The 19812-nt window shown below is 42.7% G+C and overlaps 1 protein-coding gene and 1 pseudogene across 1 annotated transcript in view; one reads left to right on the top strand and one right to left on the bottom strand.

Annotated features, from left to right (window-relative positions):
- The window catches only part of LOC146398219 (uncharacterized), a 63866-nt gene that overhangs the window by 2628 nt on the left and 41426 nt on the right, over positions 1 to 19812 (bottom strand). The window lies entirely within an intron of this gene.
- Positions 1 to 19812, top strand: part of LOC100736689 (large ribosomal subunit protein uL11 pseudogene) — a 37936-nt pseudogene that overhangs the window by 16525 nt on the left and 1599 nt on the right.

Raw genomic sequence — 19812 nt, 5'->3', positions numbered from 1 at the left:
TGATTTGACCCCTACCCTGGGAACTTCCTTATGCTCACAGGTATATTTTATAAAATAATAATTATTATTTTCTAATTTAAAAGTAATACATACTCATGAAAGAAAATTTGGAAAAAATAGAAAACTAGGAAAATTTTTACTCTAAACCCATCATACAGAGATAACCATTGTTCACCTTTAAATTTTTTGTTTGTTTGTTTTGGTTTGTTTTGTTTCCTTTTTAGGGCCACACCCGAGGCATGTGGAGGTTCCCAGGCCAGGGGTTGAACTGGAGCTACAGCTACAGACCTATGCCACAGCCACAGCAGTGCAGGATCTGAGCCTCGTCTGCCACCTACACCACAGCTCATGGCAACGAAGGATCCTTAACCCACTGGTTGAGGCCAGGGATTGAACCTGAAAACTCATGGCTCCTGGGCGGATTCATTTCTGCTGCCCACAACAGGAACTCCATCTTTAAACTTTTTGTGTCTTGAAATTAATTTTTTCCTAAGAGTAAAGCATACTTCCTGTAACAATTTCAAAGAATACAGAGGCACTAGGGTGGACATGTTTTATTTTTGCTTGTCCACTATTCCTTCTTCGGGTACTGATAGCCTGAGTTTTCTTTGGAGAACTCTCTCCCCCACTTTCAGTTCATGTGTTTCAGATGGGACTGAACCCACCCCTCAGCAATAAGGGCTGGCATAAGACTAAGGTTTGGCCAGAGTGATGATGGCCCCGGGCAAGACTAACAGGAAAAAATTCTGAGACTTTGGTTGAAATTACATATTGGTGGAGTTCCTGTCATGGCTCAGTGGTTAATGAATCCAACTAGGAACCATGGGGTTTCAGGTTTGATCCCTGGTCTCGCTTAGTGGGTTAAGGATCTGGCATTGCCATGAGCTGTGGTGTAGGTCGCAGACTTGGCTTGGATCCAGCGTTGCTGTGGCTCTGGCGTGGGGCTGCGGCCACAGCTCTGATTAGACCCCTAGCCTGGGAATCTCCATATACTGCGGGTGTGGTCCTAGAAAAGACAAAAAGACGGAAAAAAAAACCAAACATATTGGGAAAAAGAAGTTCTTTTCTTTTTTCTTTTTCTTTCTTTTTTTTTCTGTCTTTTTAAGGCCACACCCTTGGCATATGGAGGCTCCCAGGCTAGGGGTCAAATCAGAGCTGTAGCTGCCAGCCTACACCACAGCCACAGCCACATGGGATCCAAGCTGTATCCTTGACCTACACCACAGCTCACAGCAACACCTTAACCCACTGAGCGGGACCGGGGATCAAACCCGAATCCTCGTGAATGCTGGTTGGGTTCGTTACCACTGAGCCACAAGGGAAACTCCGGAGAGTGGGGTCTCTTGATGGGACTAGTGTCCTTATAAGAATAGATAGCACAGGAGTTCCCGTGGTGGCGTATCGGAAACAAATTAGATCGGGAACCATGAGGCTGAAGGGTTCGATCCCTGGCCTCAGTAAGTGGGTTAAGGATCCAGTGTGAACTGTGGTGTAGGCCGAAGACACGACTCAGATATGGTGTTGCTGTGGCTGTGGTGTAGGCCAGCAGCTGTAGCTCTGATTGGACCCTAGCCTGGGAACCTCCACATGCTGCGGGTTTGACCCTAAAAAAACCCAAAAAATACAAAAATAAATAAAAGTAAAAAAAAGAAGGCAGCCATCTACAAGTCAGGAAGAGCTCTCTCACAGAACCTGATTATGCTGGAACTCTGATAGCAGACTCCAGGCATCTAGAACGGTAAGAAAATACATTTCTCTCTCTTTCTGTCTGTCTGTCTGTCTTCCTTCCTTCCTCGCGTCTTTTTGCCATTTCTTGGGCTGCTCCCGCGCCATATCGGAGTTGTAGCCCCCGGCCTACGCCAGAGCCACAGCAACTCGGGATCCGAGCCGCTTCTGCAACCTACACCACAGCTCATGGCAACGCCAGATCCTTAACCCACTGAGCAAGGGCAGGGACCGAACCTGCAACCTCATGGGTCCTAGTCGGATTTGTTAACCACTGCGCCACGACGGGAACTCCCCCATTTCTGTTCTTAAAGCCAACCTGTCTATGGTATTTTATGTCAGCCCAAGCTGACTATAATACAGCTATTTTTCAAGGAGAAAAAAGAAAAATATCCACTTCTACATTACTTCTCTGGCCCCTGTGGACATATGGGTTTGCAAGTTCTGTTTAAATCCGTTTTCTCTTTTACTTGTGATTACCTGTTTGTTAATAATTATGATACAAGCTGATATTTTTCTGAGCATCAAGATACTTATCTATAATTTTGCTACCCTACACAGGATACTTTTTTATCTGTGGGGGGTGAGCACAGCATGCAGCAGCTTGAGGTGGCATCTCAGTTCAAAGACTGGGGATTGAACCTGGGCCTTGGGGGTGAAAACCAAGTCCTAATCACTAGATCACCAGGGAACTCCAAATACATGGGAAAATTGTAACTAGATTTCATTCTCCCCAGCACTCTACCCCACTTCCACTTTTATTGTGATTTGGTTAAAGATTGTTATTAATTTTTCTTTTTTTGCCTCTTCTTTGTTAAGATCTCTTTTGAAGAATTGCATTAAACTTCAAAATCACTTTATTGACAACTATGTATACCTAACCATGAGATCTGACAGTTTCCTTGCTTATCATGGTTTCTAATAAATCACGCTTCCAATTCTTTGGGGGGTGGGGGTGCATCTGCAGCATATGGAGGTTCCCAGGCTAGGGGTTGAATTGGAGCTACAGCTGCCGGCCTACACCAGAGCCACAGCAACATGGGATTCAAGCCACATCTGCGGCCTACGCCACAGCTCACGACAATGCTGAATCCTTAATCCACTAATCAAGGCCAGGGATCGAACCCGAAACCTCATGGTTCCTAGTTGGATTTGTTTCTGCTGTGCCACGATGGGAACTCCCCATGCATCCTATTTTTGATATTTCTGTCTTGATTCACTTTTTATTCGGCTGCAGTACTTCCTTTTTTTGGTAGCTTTTTTAGGGCCACACCCACGGCATATGGCAGTTCTCAGGCTAGGGGTGGAAGCTGAGCAATAGCTGCTGGCCTACACCACAGCCACAGCAACAAAGGATCTGAGCCTTGTCTGTGACCTACACCACAGCTCATGGCAATGCCACATCTTTAACAGACTAAGCAAGTCCAGGGATCAAACCCGCATCCTCATAGATACCAGTCATATTCGTTTCTGCTGCTCCACCATGGGAACTCCAGCTGCAGTACTTCCTCAAGGAAAAAAACAAAATCTGTTGATAGATGGTTTGCAGTACCTCAGAACCTGTGCCAGTCACCGACCTGAGGAAGGCCTCCCACTCCAAGGTTGCCACATTCTGCTGGCAGGCTTCAAGCCATGGGCATGAAACAGGCATGCAAGTGAAGACTTTCCCAGAGAATGGTGGTGGAGGCTTAAGGGATTTCATGGATGTGATTTGACTGTTGTGCTGAGCCTTTTTTTTGGGGGGGGGTTTGCCCTGCTGCATAAGGAGTTCCTGGGCCAGGGATCAGATCCAAGCCACAGTTGTGACCTGTGCCACAGTTGTGGCTACGCAATATCTTTTAACCCACTGTGCCTGGCTGGGTATTGAACCTGTGTCTGGGGCTGCAGAGACACCCCTGACACTGTGGTGCCAAAATAAGAACTCCTTTTTAAAAATTTTCTCTTTTTATCTTTGATGTGGTTGTCCCAAAATTAGTTGGATCTCAGCCAGTAAATTTCTCTGACTGTGAAGATAATTTGCCACTTCAGAGAGAGCCAAGTAAAGCAGTCTAGAATCATGATCCTTTTCCCTTAGAACAGTTAACACTGCTCCATTGTCACGTTGCATCTACTGTTGCGGATGAGAAAGCATGGAAAGTTATGAGTTTATTTTTATTTTATTTTGTTTTATTATTTTTTCCTTTTTAGGGCCTGACCTGCACCATATGGAAGTTCCCAGGCTAAGGGTAGAATTGGAGCTACAGCTGCCAGCCTACACCACAGCCACTGTAATGCTGGATCCGAGCTGTGTCTGCGACCTCCGCTACACCTTTTTCCGATGCCAGATCTTTAACCTACTAAGCAAGGCCAGGGATCAAACCGGCATCCTCCCGGACACTCGTCGGGTTCTTAATCCAATGAGCCACAATGGGAACTCCATGAGTTTCTTTTTATTATTGGAGTATAGTAAAGACATTAGAATTCACTTGGAATCATCTTTGATTCCTTTCATTCTCATGCCCTGCACCCTATCCACCCCAAAATATCTTTTTTTTTTTTTTTGGTCTTTTTGTCTTTTTAGGGCCACACCTGCTGCATATGGAGGTTCCCAGACTAGGGGTCGAATTGGAGCTGTAGCCGCCGGCTTACGCCACAGCCATGGCAACTCAGGATTCTAATCACATCTGCGACCTACACCAACAGTTCACGACAACGCCAGATCCTTAACCCACTGAGTGAGGCCAGGGATGGAACCCGTGTCCCCATAGATGCTAGTTGGGTTTGCTAACCACTGAGCCACGATGGGAACTCCACCACCAAAAAATATTTTGTTGGTTCTACCTTCAAGATAAATGTAGATTGGATACAACTTGGAATGGATTTACAAGGATATCCTGCTGAGTAGCATTGAGAACTATGTCTAGATACCTATATTGCAACAGAACAGAGGGTGGGGGAAAAAATGTATACATGTAAGGGTAACTTGGTCCCCATGCTGTACAGCAGAAAAAAATTAAAATAATAAAACAAGAAAAAAAAAAAAGATAAATGTGGAGGAGTTGCAGTGGCGCAATGGCGTCTCGGGAGAACTGTGATGCAAGTTTGATCCCTGGCCTGGCACAGTGGGTTAAGGATCCAGCATTGCTGCAGCTGTGGCATAGGTTGTAAGGAGGCTTGGATCTGATCCCTGGGCCAAGAACTCCATATGCCATGGGCGGCACAAAAGAAGAAGGAAGAGGGGGAGGAGAAGGGGAAAGGGAAGGAGGAGGGGGAGGGGGAGAAGAAGGAGGAAGAGGAGGAGGGGAGGAGAAGGGGAAGGAGGAGAAGAGGAAGAGGGAGGAGGAGGAGGAGATATATGTAGAATCTGATCAGTTTTTAACCCTGTCTACTGCTACCACCCTAGTCTAAGCCATCATCCTCTCTCATCTGGATGACTCCTAAAAACAATCTCACTGCATTCCTCAAAGTAAAACTGAAATAGAAAGAAAGAGAGGAAGAGAGGAAGGAAGGAAGAAAGAGAAAGAAAGAAAGAAAGAAAGAAAGAAAAAAGAAAGAAAGAAAGAAAGAAAGAGAGAAAAAGAAAGACAGACAGACAAAGGAGTTCCCATATGGCACAGTGGGTTAAGGATCGATCATTTTTCACTTCGTGGCTTGGGTCACTGCTGTGTCACAGGTTCAATCCCTGGCCCTAGAACTTCCACATACCAAAGAGAAGCCCCAAAAAAGTCCTTACAATGGCCACAAAGACTCCACATGATCTGAAATTCCTTCCACCCCCCCCACCACCCCTCCCTGAGGGATCTCCTCCTGCTTTCCTCCTCACTGTATTCCAGCTACAGTGGTCACCTGTTCAATGCGGCTCGGACCTTGCATTGCTGCGGCTGTGGTGTAGGCTGCCAGCTGTAGCTCCGATTTGACCCCTAGCCTGGGAACTTCCATAAGGTGCAGATGCGGCCCTAAAAAGACAAAGAAATAAAAATTGGTGCAATCTAGACAAAAAAGAGAGAGAGAGAGAGAGAGTTCCCGTCTTGGCACAGTGGTTAGCGAATCCCCTAGGAACCACGAGGTTGTGGGTTCGATCCCTGGCCTCGCTCAGTGGGTTAAGGATCCGGAGTTGCCATGAGCTGTGGTGCAGGTCGCAGACGAGGCTTGGATCTGGCGTGGCTGTGGCTGTGGTGCAGGCCGGTGGCTACAGCTCCAATTACACCTCTAACCTGGGAGCCTCCATATGCCACGAGTGCAGCCCTAAAAGGACAAAAATACAAAAAAAAAAAAATTGGCGCAACCATTTTGGAAAACTAGTTGGCAGCATCTACTAAAAGAATATACACATAGACACGAAATATTCTTACTCCTACATATATACCCAACGAAATGTAGGCATATGTGAAAACATACAAAAGAAACATTCATAGAACATTATTCATAATAACTCAAAACGATAGATAACCCAGTTGTAGAATAGATAAATAAATTTTGGTATATTTAATAAAAATACCATACAGCAACAGAAATTAACAAACTATAGCAATATTCTGTATCAATGTGTCTCACAATGATAACCCCCCAAAAAACAGACACAAAAGAAAATATACTGTATGATTCTATTTATATAAGATTCGAAACAGAAATAATGTGTAGTGATGGAAATCAGGAAGTAGGTACCCCTGCAGAGGATGCCTGTGACTAAGAGCATGCATGAAGGGGGCATCTGGGCTGTTAATGGGTATAACTGCTTTATAATAATTTACTGAGCTGAACATTGATGCAGTAAAAATATATTGATCTTAGTATTCTTTTTCTTTTTCATATTTGAAATTTTTGATTTTCATTTTGGAACTTTCATCGCATATGGAAGTTCTGGGGCCAAGGATCAGATCCAAGCTGCAGTTGTGACCTAAGCTGCAGCTGCAACAATGCCAGATCCTTAACCCACTTCGCCAGGCCGGGGATCAAACCTGCGTCCCTGTGCTCCCGAGACACTGCCAATCCCTTTGTGCCACAGTGGGAACTCATTATTTTTAATGGCTCCGTAGTGTTTCATTGGATGGATGTTAGCAATTCACCAATTTTCTCTATTAGTTGGACATTTACATTGAACTTAGGTTTTTATTCCTATTATAACATTGCAGTGAACAACCTTGTACATATATCTTTTTTCCATTTGTATAAACATATACATGAGATACACTTCCAGTAGAAGAGAAGATGCTTTAAAAGGAATCATTGTTGGAGTTTCCATCGTGGCACAGTGGAAACAAATCTGACTACAAACCATGAGGTTGTGGGTTTGATCCCTGGCCTCTGCTCAGTGGGTTAAGGATCTGGCGTTGCCGTGAGCTGTGGCATAGGTCTCAGACGAGGCTTGGATCCTGCATTGCTGTGCCTGTGGCATAGGCCAGCAGCAGTAGCTCCCATTGGACCCCTAGCCTAGGAACCTCCATATGCTGCGGGTGCAGCCATAAAAAGCAAACAAAATAAAATAAAATAAAAGGAATAAATTGTAAAGATTGATGGGCATTGTTTTATAACCCTGCAAAAAAAGCTATATCAAGTTGGATTTTCACCAAAGGACATGATTGCTTAATTTCCACAAAATTCACTGGGTAGTATTGGTCTTTTAACTGCTGCCTCTCTAGTAGGTAAAAACATTTTTTTCTTTGCTGCATTCATTTGTATTTTGAAGTTATTGGTGAAGTTGAAAACTTTTCCATATTTACTAATCATTTCATGTTATTAGCTATTTTCATGTTAATAACTGTGGGTTTTTTTTTTTTAATGAGCTGCTTATTTATGTTTTTCTCCTCCTTTTCCAGCTAGGGTGTGGTTTCTTTCTAATATGTGTGTTAAGAATACTAACCCTTTATCAAGTAGTGGAAAGTATTTTTCCTGGTTTGTCATTTGGAGTTTGTTTTCATTTATGAATATTTTTGGCCTTAGAAAAAGTAGTTTAAATTTTCGTGTGTTCCATCCTACGTTTTTAACATTTTCTAGGGTCTTGTCAGATTTGAAGTCTAGCAGGCAAGTTTTTTTCAGAATTTGTCCCCTGTTGACCATTTTGTATCAATTTTTCCTAGAACACAGTGCGCCCTTTGGATGTTCTAGGGGAGGAGATCAAGGCAATAGACAAATTTTGCCCACACATCCTGGGCCAGCCTCCCAGACACTGGTCTGGAGCAAATAAGACAAGTAGTCTAGCTCCCCAAGGCTGTTATGAATGGTCCTTTGATCCTGACTTCTGAAACCACTTGTGAAACCTTTGAAATAGATCAAGGCAAGACATTCACTTTTGAATCCAACAGCCACATTATATACTACATGAAAAGAGAAGTCACACCTTATTTCCTGCTCAGTTATATTTTCAAATTTAGTTTATTTGATGACACCACCCATGTAACACCAGGGCGACTACTTTTTTTTTTTTTTGCTTTTTAGGGCTGCACCCATGGCATGTGGAAGTTCCCAGGCTAGGGGTTGAATTGGAGCTAAAGCTACTGGCCTACATCACAGCCACAACAATGCAGGATCTAAGCCACATCTGTGAACCATTCTACAGCTCATAGCAATACCGGATCCTTAACCCACTGATCGAGGCCAGGGATCAAACCCACACCCTCATGGTTCCTAGTTGGGTTCATTAACCACTGAGCCATGAAGGGAACTCCTCAACTATTTTTAAAAGGTATAACTTTTGGAATTTAACAGAATAATCCTTTTCCCTTATATTTTGAGAGAAATTGGTGTTCCCCTAATGAATCTCTCCCTCCTCACACCCAAAGAAGCATTAAATTTCCCCTTTTCCAATTCTCCTTATTCAAGGCTCTAGCTAGAGAGGTCTCATTCAGGTGCCAGTTTGTTAGAGTTCTTTCTTTGACAGACGCAGCTCTATCCACCTTTCATCAGACTCATGGCAGTTCTTCCAGCCCCTCCCAGAATGTTCCAACTCAATTCCATACTTTTCCTGAGTTCTAGAAAAACACATGAAAACGTTTCAGCATAATCCCCTTGTTCACAAAACTTCATTTCCTATGAAATAGTGATTCACCCCAATCAAATTGCAATGTAAATCTACAAGCTAGGGGCCAACCATTGGCCACAGCAGAATTTTCATTGTGGGGGTAAGAGAGTGGAGAAAGGACTTCCATGTTTCAGATTTGCCATGAATCTCAAAGGTCCCACTGCAGATATTCAGGGTCCACCCCCTGTGGAATTAAAACTCAGTGGGGAGTTCCCGTCGTGGCGCAGTGGTTAACGAATCCGACTAGGAACCATGAGGTTGCGGGTTCGATCCCTGCCCTTGCTCAGTGGGTTAACGATCCAGCGTTGCCGGGAGCTGTGGTGTAGGTTGCAGACGCGGCTCGGATCCAGCGTTGCTGTGGCTCTGGCATAGGCCGGTGGCTACAGCTCCGATTCAACCCCTAGCCTGGGAACCTCCATATGCCGCGGGAGCGGCCCAAGAAATAGCAACAATAACAACAACAACAACAACAACAAAGACAAAAGACAAAAAAAAAAAAACAAAACAAACAAAAAAAACTCAATGGGAGAAGAGCTACACTAACAAGTTGTGACCCTAAGTTTCCCATAGCTTGCAAAAAAAAAAAAAATGTTTACCTTGCCTGTAAACTTCCACTTCTTAGACTACAGCATCTGAATTACTTTTATCTCTTCGCAAAAAAAGAAGGAAACTTGTAATGGATATTCCTCAGACACAGACTAGTGGGCTGTTTTTTTTGGCTTGCCATCATCCAACCTCTTTCACTGTGAAAGAAAGTAGCTCACCTCCCAGGACAGAAACCAAAGAGGCAGATCCTTCTTACTTTCTTCCCCTTCCCAGCAGCCAGCACACAAGACTGTAACCAAGCAAGACACTGTGTGGCCTTCCCAGAGTGGGCCCCCCGACCCCCGTCCTCCACCTGCCTTTTTATCTATAGAAAAATTTTAGTCAAAGAACCAATTTAATCAAAGAAGTTAAAAAGAAATACAGAGGAAAAACAGTAATCATAATTCAGCCATTCAACAAAGCCAAGGACCTTCAGTTCTTCAAAGACTATAGATAAAATTCTGAGCTACATCCTTGGAGCTGTTTTTCAGGTTATTAACCTTCTGGTACCAACTGGTCTGGGCTGTTTTGCAGGTGCTGAAGCCCCGACCACGTGGAAGAAGTCAACTGTACGCTGCCCACAATCACGTAGACCCCAGACGAGTTGGAACCAGAATGTTGACACTGACTCCCAGTTACCTCACCACCCACCAATCAGGAAAATGTCCATGAGCTGGTCATGCCCTGCTCCTTAAACACTGTAAGACTCCTCACTACCCCTCCAAGGGGACACAATCCTTGAAGCACTAGCCTGCTGTCTTCCTCTCTTTTCCTGGCAATTAAAGCCACTTTGTCTGTTTCTTCCAACTCTGCTTCACATTTCTGTTTGGCATTTGTGTACAGAGGCAGCTGATATTTCGGCAACAAGACCGAAGAAATGAGTGTTCCCATTGTGACTCAGTGGGTTAAGAACCCCACATAGTGTCTATGAAGATGCAGGTTCAATCCCTGGCCTTGCTCAGTGGGTTAAGGATCTGGCATTGCCAGAAACTGTGGCATAGGTCACAAATGAAATGTGGCTGTAAAAAAAAAAAAAAAAAAAAAAAAAAAAAAAAGACCGAAGACATGCTCCTACCTAGGAATTTGAGTCTTGAGGGAGTGAGGAAAAGATGAAGTGATGGTCAGAACTCATTCACAAGTATGGCTAGAGTGGCAGTGTCTTGTCATGGCAGGGACAGATTTTTTGGGTTTTGGGTTTTTGTTTTTTTTTTTGTCTTTTTAGGGCCGCACCCTCAGAATATGGACGTTCCCAGGCTGGGGGTTGAATCGGGGCAATAGTTGCCGGCCTGCGCCACAGCCATAGCAATGAAGGACCTGAGCAGCCTCTGTGAGCTACACCCCAGCTCACGGCAACACCGGATCCTTAACCCAAAGTCGCGTCCTCCTGGATACTAATCAGATTTGTTTCCGCTGAGCCACGACGGGAACTCCCAACACTTCCTGATAAAAGACAGCTGTGGTGATCCCTGCTGCTTAGGCCTGAGTTGTCTGGGCATGTTTGTTTTCTGAGCCTGATTCTCCAGTACTGCGTTGATCCTGTGAGCCAATCATAAGACTACCGAGGGAAATTTATGGCAATATGATCATATCTCAGGAAAGAAGAAAAAACTCAGAAAAAACCCTAACCTTACACCTTAAACATCCAGCGAAGGAAAAACAGACAAAGCCCAAAATTAGTAGAAGGAAAGAAATCATAAAGATTACATCAGAAAGTAATGACAGGGACAAATAAAACAATTGAGAAGATCAATGAAATCAAAGGTTGGCTCTTAGAAAAGACCAACAAAATTGATAAACCATTAGCCAGATTCATCAAGAAAAAAAGGGAGAGGGTTCAAATCGATAAAATTAGAAATGAAAAATGAGAAGTTACAGCTGACACGGCAGAAATACAAGGGATCTGCTACAAGCAACTATATGCCTATAAGATGGACAACCTAGAAGAAATGGGCAGATTCTTACAAAGATACAACCTACCAAGACTGAACCAGGAAGAAATATAAAATATGAATAGACCAATCACAAGTGCTAAAATTGAAAATGTGATTTAAAAATGTCCAAAAAACAAAAGTCAAGGACCTGATGGCTTCACAGCTGAGTTCTACCAAACATTCAGAGAAGAGTTAACACCTCTTCTTCTGAAACTTTTTCAGAAAATTGCAGAGGAAGGAACATTCCCAAGCTCATTCTATGAAGCCACCATTACTCTTATACCAAAACCAGACAAAGATACCACAAAAAAAGAAAAAGAAAATTACAGGCCATTATCACTGATGACCAAAGATGCAAAAATCCTAAACAGAATATTAGCCAATTCCATGCAAATATACATTAAAAAGATCATACACCATGATTAAGTAGGATCATCTCAATATATGCAGAAAAAGCTTTTGACAAAATTCAACACCCATTCCTGATAAAAACTCTGGGCATAGAGGGGACTACAATATAATAAAAGCCGTTTATGACAAACCCATAGCTAACATCATTCTCAATGGCGAAAAACTGAAAGCATTTCCAATAAGATCAGGAACAAGACAAAGATGTCTTCTCTCACCAATGTTATTCAACATAGTCATGAAGTCCTACCCATGGCAATCAGAAAAGAAGAAGAAATAAAAGGAATCCAAATTGGAAAAGAAGTAAAACTATCACTGTTTGCAGATGACATAATTCTGTACGCAGAAAATCCTAAAGACACCACCAGAAAACTATTAGTGCTCATCAATGAGTTTGGTAAAGTCACAGGATACAAAATTAACACACAGAAATGGATTGCATTTCTATATACTAACAATGAAAGAGCAGAAAGAGCAATTAGGGAAACCATTCCTTTTACCATTGCATCAAAAAGAATAAAATACCTAAGAATAAACCTACCTGAAGAGACAAAAGACTTGTACTCTGATACGACATGGATGAAAGAAATCAAAGAAAGACACAAATAGGTGGAAAAATATTTTTTATTTTTTTGCCTTTTTGCTATTTCTTTGGGGCGCTTCCACGGCATATGGAGGTTCCCAGGCTAGGAGCGGAATCGGAGCTGGAGCCACCAGCCTACACCAGAGCCACAGCAACTCGGGATCCGAGCCTCGTCTGCGACCTACACCACAGCTCACGGCAACGCCGGATCGTTAACCCACTGAGCAAGGGCAGGGATCGAACCTGCAACCTCATGGTTCCTAGTCGGATTCGTTAAATACTGCGCCATGACGGGAACTCCAATAGGTGGAAAAATAAACCGTGCTTTTGGATTGGAAGACTCAATAGAATCAAAATGACAATACTACCTAAGGCAATCTACAGATTCAACGCAATCCCTATCAAATTGCCAATGACATTCTTTACAGAACTAGAAGAAAATATTTTAAAATCTGGATGGAAGAGTTCCTGTTGTGGCTCAGTGGAAAAGAATCTGACTTGTATCCATGAGGATGAAAGTTCAATCCCTGGCTTTGCTCAGTGGGTTAAGGACCCGGCATTGCCATGAGCTGTGGTGTAGTTTGCAGACTCATCTTGGAACTCACGTTGCTGTGGCTGTGATGTAGGCTGACAGCTGTGATGTAGGCTGACAGCTGTGATGTAGGCTGATTGTACCCCTAGCCTGGGAACCTCCATATGCCGCAGGTGCGGCCCTAGAAAGACCAATAAATAAATAAAATAATAAAACTTGTATGGAAACACAGAAGACCTCAAATAGCCACAGCAATAATTGAAAAGAAAAAACAGAACTGCAAGAATCAGGCTCCCTGTCTCTACTACAAAGCTACAGTCATCAAAACAGTATGGTACTGGCACAAAAACAGAAATATAGATAAATAGAACAGGATTGAAAGCCCAGAAAGAAACCCAAACACGTTTGGTCAATTAATCTATGACAAAGGAAGCAAGAACATACAGTGGAGGAAAGATAGTCACTTCAATAAATGGTGCTGGGAAAACTGGACAACCACATGCAAGAGAATGAAATCAGAACATTTTCTAACACCATACACAAAAATGAACTCAAAATGGATTAAAGACCTAAATGTAAGGCCAGATACTATAAAACTCCTAGAAGAAAATATAGGTAGAACTCTCTGTAACATAAACCACAGTAATATATATATATATTTTTTTGCCATTTCTTGGGCCGCTCCCGTGGCATATGGAGATTCCCAGGCTAGGGGTCTAATCAGAGCTGTAGCCACCAGCCTACGCCAGAGCCACAGCAACACTGGATCCGAGCCGCGTCTGCAACCTACGCCACAGCTCACGGCAACACCGGATCGTTAACCCACTGAGCAAGGGCAGGCACCGAACCCATAACCTCACGGTTCATAATTGGATTCGTTAACCACTGCGCCACGATGGGAACTCCAAGTAATATCTTTTTTGATCCACCTCCTAGAATAAAGACAATAAAGACACAAATAAACCAATGGAACCTAATTAAACTCAAAAGCTTCTGCACAGCAAAGGAAACCACTGAAAAGAAGAAAAGAGGAGTTTTTGTCGTGGCTTGGTGATTAATGAACCCGACTAGTATCCATGAGGACTCAGGTTCCCTCAGTGGGTTAAGGATCTGGCATTGCCATTAGCTGTGGTGTAGGTTGCAGACTCGGCTCAGATCCCTTGTTGCTGAGGCTGTGGTGTAGGCCAGTAGCTACAGCTCCAATTCAACCCCTGGCCTGGGAACCTCCATATGCGGGTACGGCCCTAAAAAGACAAAAGACGAAAAACAAAAAAACCAAAACCAACCAAACAAACAAAAAAACAACCAAAAGACAATACACAGAATGGGAGAAAATTTTTGCAAATGACTCAACTGACAAAGGTTTAATCTCGAAAATATGCAAACAACTCATACAACTCAACAAGAAAAAAACAAATAACCCAATTGAAAAATGGGCAGAAGACCTAAATAGACATTTCTCCAAAGTAGACATACAGATGGCCAGAAAGCACATGAAAAAATGCTCAACATCACTAATTATTAAAGAAATGTAAATCAAAACAACGAGGCACCACATCTCACCAGTTAGACTGGCCATCATTAACAAGTCAACAGACAGCAAATGCTGGAGAGGATGTGGAGAAAAGGGAACCCTCCTACACTGTTGGTGGGAATGTAAATTGGTACAATCACTATGGAAAACAGTATGGAAATACCTCAAAAAACTAAATATAGAACTACCATATGACCCAGCAATCCCACTCCTTGGGCATATATCCAGACAAAACCTTCACTGAAAAAGATACCTGTACCCATATGTTCATCACAGCACTATTCACAATAGCCAAGACATGGAAACAAACAACTTCAATGCCCAGTGACAGAGGAATGGATTAGGAAGATGTGGTACATATATACAATGGAATACTACTCATTCATAAAAAAGGACAAAATAATGACATTTGCAGCAATATGGATGGAACTAGAGACTCTCATAATAAGTAAAGTAAGTCAGAAGGAGAAAGACACTGTATGATATCACTTATATGTGGAGTCTAAAATATGACACAAATGATCTCTCTACAAAACAGAAACAGATCATGGACATGGAGGATATGGGGGAACAGGATGGATTGGGACTCTGAGGTTAGTAGATGAGAACTTTTGCATTTGAAGTGGATGGGCAATGGGATTCCACTGTAGAGCATAGGGAACTATATATCATCACTGTGATGGAACATGATGGAGGAGAATGTAAGAAAAAGAGTGTGTGTGTGTGTGTGTGTGTGTGTGTGTGTCACTTTGCTGTACAGCAGAAATTGGCAGGACATTGTAAACCAATTATAATAATTTTTTAAAGTAAATGCAACAAACTACTGATACATGCCACCATATGAATGAATCTCAAGATCATTATATTATTATAAGCCAGACAAAAACAGCTACATGCTGTATTCTTGCATTAAAATATAATTATAGGAAAAGCAAATATAAGATATAGTGACAGGGGAGTTCCCAATGTGGCTCAGCAGTAATGAACCTGACTAGTATCCATGAATATGCAGGTTCGATCCCTGGCCCTGCTCAGTGGGTTAAGGATACAGTGTTGCCATGAGCTGTGGTGTCATCACAGACATGGCTTGGATCTGGCTTGGATCTGGACATGGCTTAGGCTGGCAGCTGCAGCTCTAATTCAACCCCTAGCCTAGGAACTTCCACATGCCACAGGTGAAGCCATTAAAAAAGAAAGAAAGAAAAAAAGATATAGTGCCAGAAAATAGATCAATGGTTGCCTGGAGCTTTGGATAGGGGTGGTTACTGCATAAGAAGATAAGGAAACTTTTTTGGGGTGGTGTGGTATTGGTTACATGAGTGTATACATTTGTTTAAACACACAGAATTGTATATTTAAAATGAGTACATTTTAGGAGTTCCCTGGTGGCTTAACAATTAAGGATACAGCCTTGTCACTGCTGACTCGAGTTCAATCCCTGGTCTGGGAACTTCCACATTCTACCTTAAGAAAGCTGATTTAAATAAAAAGTGGTTAACGAATCCGATTAGAAACCATGAGGTTGTGGATTCGATCCCTGGCCTTGCTCAGTGGGTTAAGGATCTGGCGTTGTTGCCATGAACTGTGGTGTAGGTTACAGACACAGCTTGGATCTCATGTTGCTGTGGCTCTGGCATAGGCCAGTGGCTACAGCTCTGATTAGACTCCTGGCCTGGGAACTTCCATATGGTGTGGGTGTGGCCATAGAAAAGAAAAGAAAAAAAGACAATAAATAAATAAATAAAATAAAAAATTTTCAAAAAGTCCTATTCCTCCCCCCCTTTCAGCCTTTTTTTTTTTTTTTTTTTTGATTTTTTTTTTTAGGGCTGCACCCATAGCATATGGAGGTTCCCAGGCTAGGGGTCCAATAAGAGCTACAGCTGCTGGCCTACACCACAGCCGCAGCAACATCATATCCAAGCAACGTCTGCGACCTACACCACAGCTCACGGCAACACCAGATCCTTAACCCACTGAGCAAGGCCAGGGATTGAAGCTGCGTCCTCAAGTATGCTAGTCAGATTCGTTTCCACTGCACCATGACAGGAACTCCAGGCACTATTTAAGGTTGAAGTAGGAGTTCCTGTCGTGGCTCAGTGGTTAATGAATCCGACTAGGAACCATGAAGTTTCAGGTTCCCCTGGCCTCGCTTAGTGGGTTAAGGATCCGGCACTGCTGTGAGCTGTGGTGTAGGTCACAGACGCGGCTCAGATCCCGAGGTGCTGTGGCTGTGGTGTAGCCCAGCAGCTACAGCTCTGATTCAACCCCTAGCCTGGGAACCTCCATATGCCGTGGGTGCCGCCCTAGAAAAAGACAAAAAAAAAAAAAAAAAAAAAAAGTTGAATTATATCCTCTCAAAAGATATGTAGAAGTTTTGTCCGCAGTACTTCAGAATGTGATCTTATTTGGAAACAGGGTCTTAATAGATGTAATCCAGTTGAGATGAGGGTGTATTAGATTAGAATAAGTCCTAGTCCATGACTGAACCATAGTAAGAAGAGGACATTTGGACAGAGACGCAGGGAGACACCAGGTAACAATGGAGGCAGAGATTGAAGTTGTATGTCTACAAATCAAGGAATGCTAGAAACCTGGCAGGTAAGGATCCTCCCCTAGAGCCTTCAGAGAGGTCATGGCCCTGTTGATACCCTCACTTTGGACTTTTTGCCTCCAGAACATTGAAAAAATAAATTTCTCTTGTTTAAAGATATCCACTTTGGGGAGCTCCTGTCATGGAGCAGCAAAAACAAATCTAAGAACTGTGAGGTTGCAGGTACGATCCCTGGCCTCCCTCAGTGGATTAAAGATCGGATCTGGCGCTGCTGTGGCTGTGGTGTAGGCCAGCAGCGGCAGCTCCAATTCAACCCCTGGCCTGGGAACCTCCATATGCATCTTCATGGAAACTAGTCAGATTCTTAACCTGCCGAGCCACAATGGGAACTCCTAGAAAATATTCCTTAAATGTGATCATATCAGAAAACTTAGAATAAAATAATCTTGCCTTTTTCCATTTCTGCAAAAAAAGAAAAAGAAAAATTGGGATTTTGCCAGAGATTGCATTGATCTATAGACTACTTTGAGTAGTATTGACATCTTAACCATATTAAACCTTCCAATCTGTTACATGGGGAATCTTCCCAGGTATTTAGATCTTTAATTTAAACCAGCCATGGTTTATAGTTTTCAATACATAAGTCTTGCATCTCTTTGATTAGATTTATTCTGAAGTATTTCATTCTTTTTGACGCTATTATGATATGGACTTTTAAGATTTATTCTCTGAGCAGCTTTCAAATATGCAATATAGCATTATTAACTATAATCACCATGTGGTACATTACATCCCCATGATTTATTTGCAATTGTTTCCTTTTCTTTCTCTTTCTTTCCTTCCTTCCTTCCTTCCTTCCTTCCTTCTTTCTTTCTTTCTTTCTTTCTTCCTTTCTTTCTTTCTTTCTTTCTTTCTTTCTTTCTTTCTTTCTTTTTCTCTCCCTCTCTCTCTCTCTTTCTTTCTTTCTTCCTTTCTAGGGCCACACCAATGGCATATGGAAGTTCCCAGGCTAGGGATCAGGGCCACGGATTGAACCCAAGTCCTCATGGATACTAGTCTGGTTCGTTACCACTGAGCCACAGTGGGAACTCCTTTCTTAATTTCCTTTTTATACTTTTTGTAGCTGGTGTATAGAAATACAACTGGGAGTTCACACTGTGATACAGTGAGTTAAAGGATATAGAGTTGCCACAGCTGTGGGGTAAGTCACAGCTGCAGCTCAGATTAAATCCCTGGCCCAGGAACTTCCGTATGTCACAGCCATTAAAAGGAAAGAAAGAAAGAGAGAGAGAGAGAAAGAAAGAAAGAGAGAAAGAAAGAAAGGAGAACGGAGGGAGAGAGGGAGGAAGGAAGGAAAGAAAGAAAGAAAGAAAAGAAAGAAAGAAAAGAAAGAAAGAAATGCAACTAATTTTTGTGTTTATTCTGTACCCTGCAATTTTATAAAAATTATTTATTAGCTCTAACAGTTTTTGCATGTGTGTGGATTCTTTAGGAAGTTCTACATGGAAGATCATATCATCTGCAAAGAGAGAGAGTTTTAATTCTTCCTTTCCAATGTGGATATCTTTTTTTTTTTTTCTTTTTAGGGCCTCACTTGTGGCGTATGGAGGTTCCCAGGCTAGGGGTCCAATCTGAGCCGTAGCTGCCAAACTGCACCACAACCACAGCAACTTGGGATCTGAGACGTATCTGCAACCTACGCCACAGCTCACAGCAACGCCAGATCCTTAACGCACTGAGAGAGGCCAGGGATCGAACCCAAGTCCTCATGGATACTAGTCAGGTTCATTACCACTGAGCCACGATGGGAACTCCCTGGACATTTAAAAAACTTTTTCTTGCCTATTTGCTCGGCCTAGATTGGAAAGAGTTTAGCATCCCAGTCACCTCACAGAACTTATCTTTAGGACGTTGTCATAGGCATCTTCATTCTAAGCTATTTCTATGCGTCTCCATTCAAGACTGCAATTCCTAGGAGAGAGAATCTGTCTAAGCCCCTGACTTCTGGTGGCTAACTCCTGTGTAAGGTTAGCCTAGTTTGGATCATAGGCCTTCTCTCTGCCTAGAGAGAGTCTGCTACCAGAAGGAAGTGATGGCAGAGATGCCAAGTGGATAAAAGCAGTAAGTACTTCAGTACTTGAGGATGCCACAAACAAACCACCAACCTGGTCTGCATGAGGTTGATCAAGGTGTCTTTTTTCTTGTCAATTTTCTGGAGATAAGTGAAAAAGTCCAATCTTGGTACTTTTCCGTCCACTCAGGGTGAGTGAGGACTTCTGTGAGGCAATAAGCAAATTCTCTGTTTTGAATAAAAGCATTATACCTCACATCCAAGAGAGAAGAGGGAGCTACTCCTAACCAAACAGAACCTTCCTATGATCCTAAGGAAAATCAGGGTCATCAAATCCCATCAGAAGACTCTCTTACATTCTAACCGTACATAATATCTTCCTTTTCTATTTACGAGTACCCTCAGAGGTTTCTTCAGAAAGAGCACACCCTCTCTGCAGCTGGATGTCAACTTTACATCTTTGGATGGTTCCCCAATTAGTCAAGAGTGAAATTGCAACATACTGAAATACTCTGTTTTGCAAATGCCCCCTGGTGGACAGAATTAGTATGGCTTCCATTTTAACAACCAGTTACCACCTCAGTGAGGATAATAGAGTTGGCCCAGAGAGGGAACCAAGACCCTCCACATGGTTCTACTCACAAGACAAACCAGCCAAAAGGGCCTTTCATGACTCCACTACATATTATCTTGTCTTTTCTACGTCCCTTAAAATCAATCAACATACAATCATTAAAAGGAAAATATTGTCTCAATTCATATTATCATCCTGTCCAAGTCATTAACTACTGTGGTAGCAAGATATTTTGAGAAAGTACACAGAGTCAAGGTTCAAGTGTTAAGTGATGATGGGAAGTTCATTAATATGTCCACTCTCTGATGGCAAAGAATCCTC

Source organism: Sus scrofa, chromosome 12 (genome assembly GCF_054392235.1).
Source record: "Sus scrofa isolate SSC_HxYL_T2T_F1_AM1 chromosome 12, Sscrofa_HxYL_maternal_Yorkshire_Landrace_v2.0, whole genome shotgun sequence".
NCBI classification, from domain to species: domain Eukaryota; kingdom Metazoa; phylum Chordata; class Mammalia; order Artiodactyla; family Suidae; genus Sus; species Sus scrofa.
This window is presented reverse-complemented; position numbering and strand designations above follow the sequence as displayed.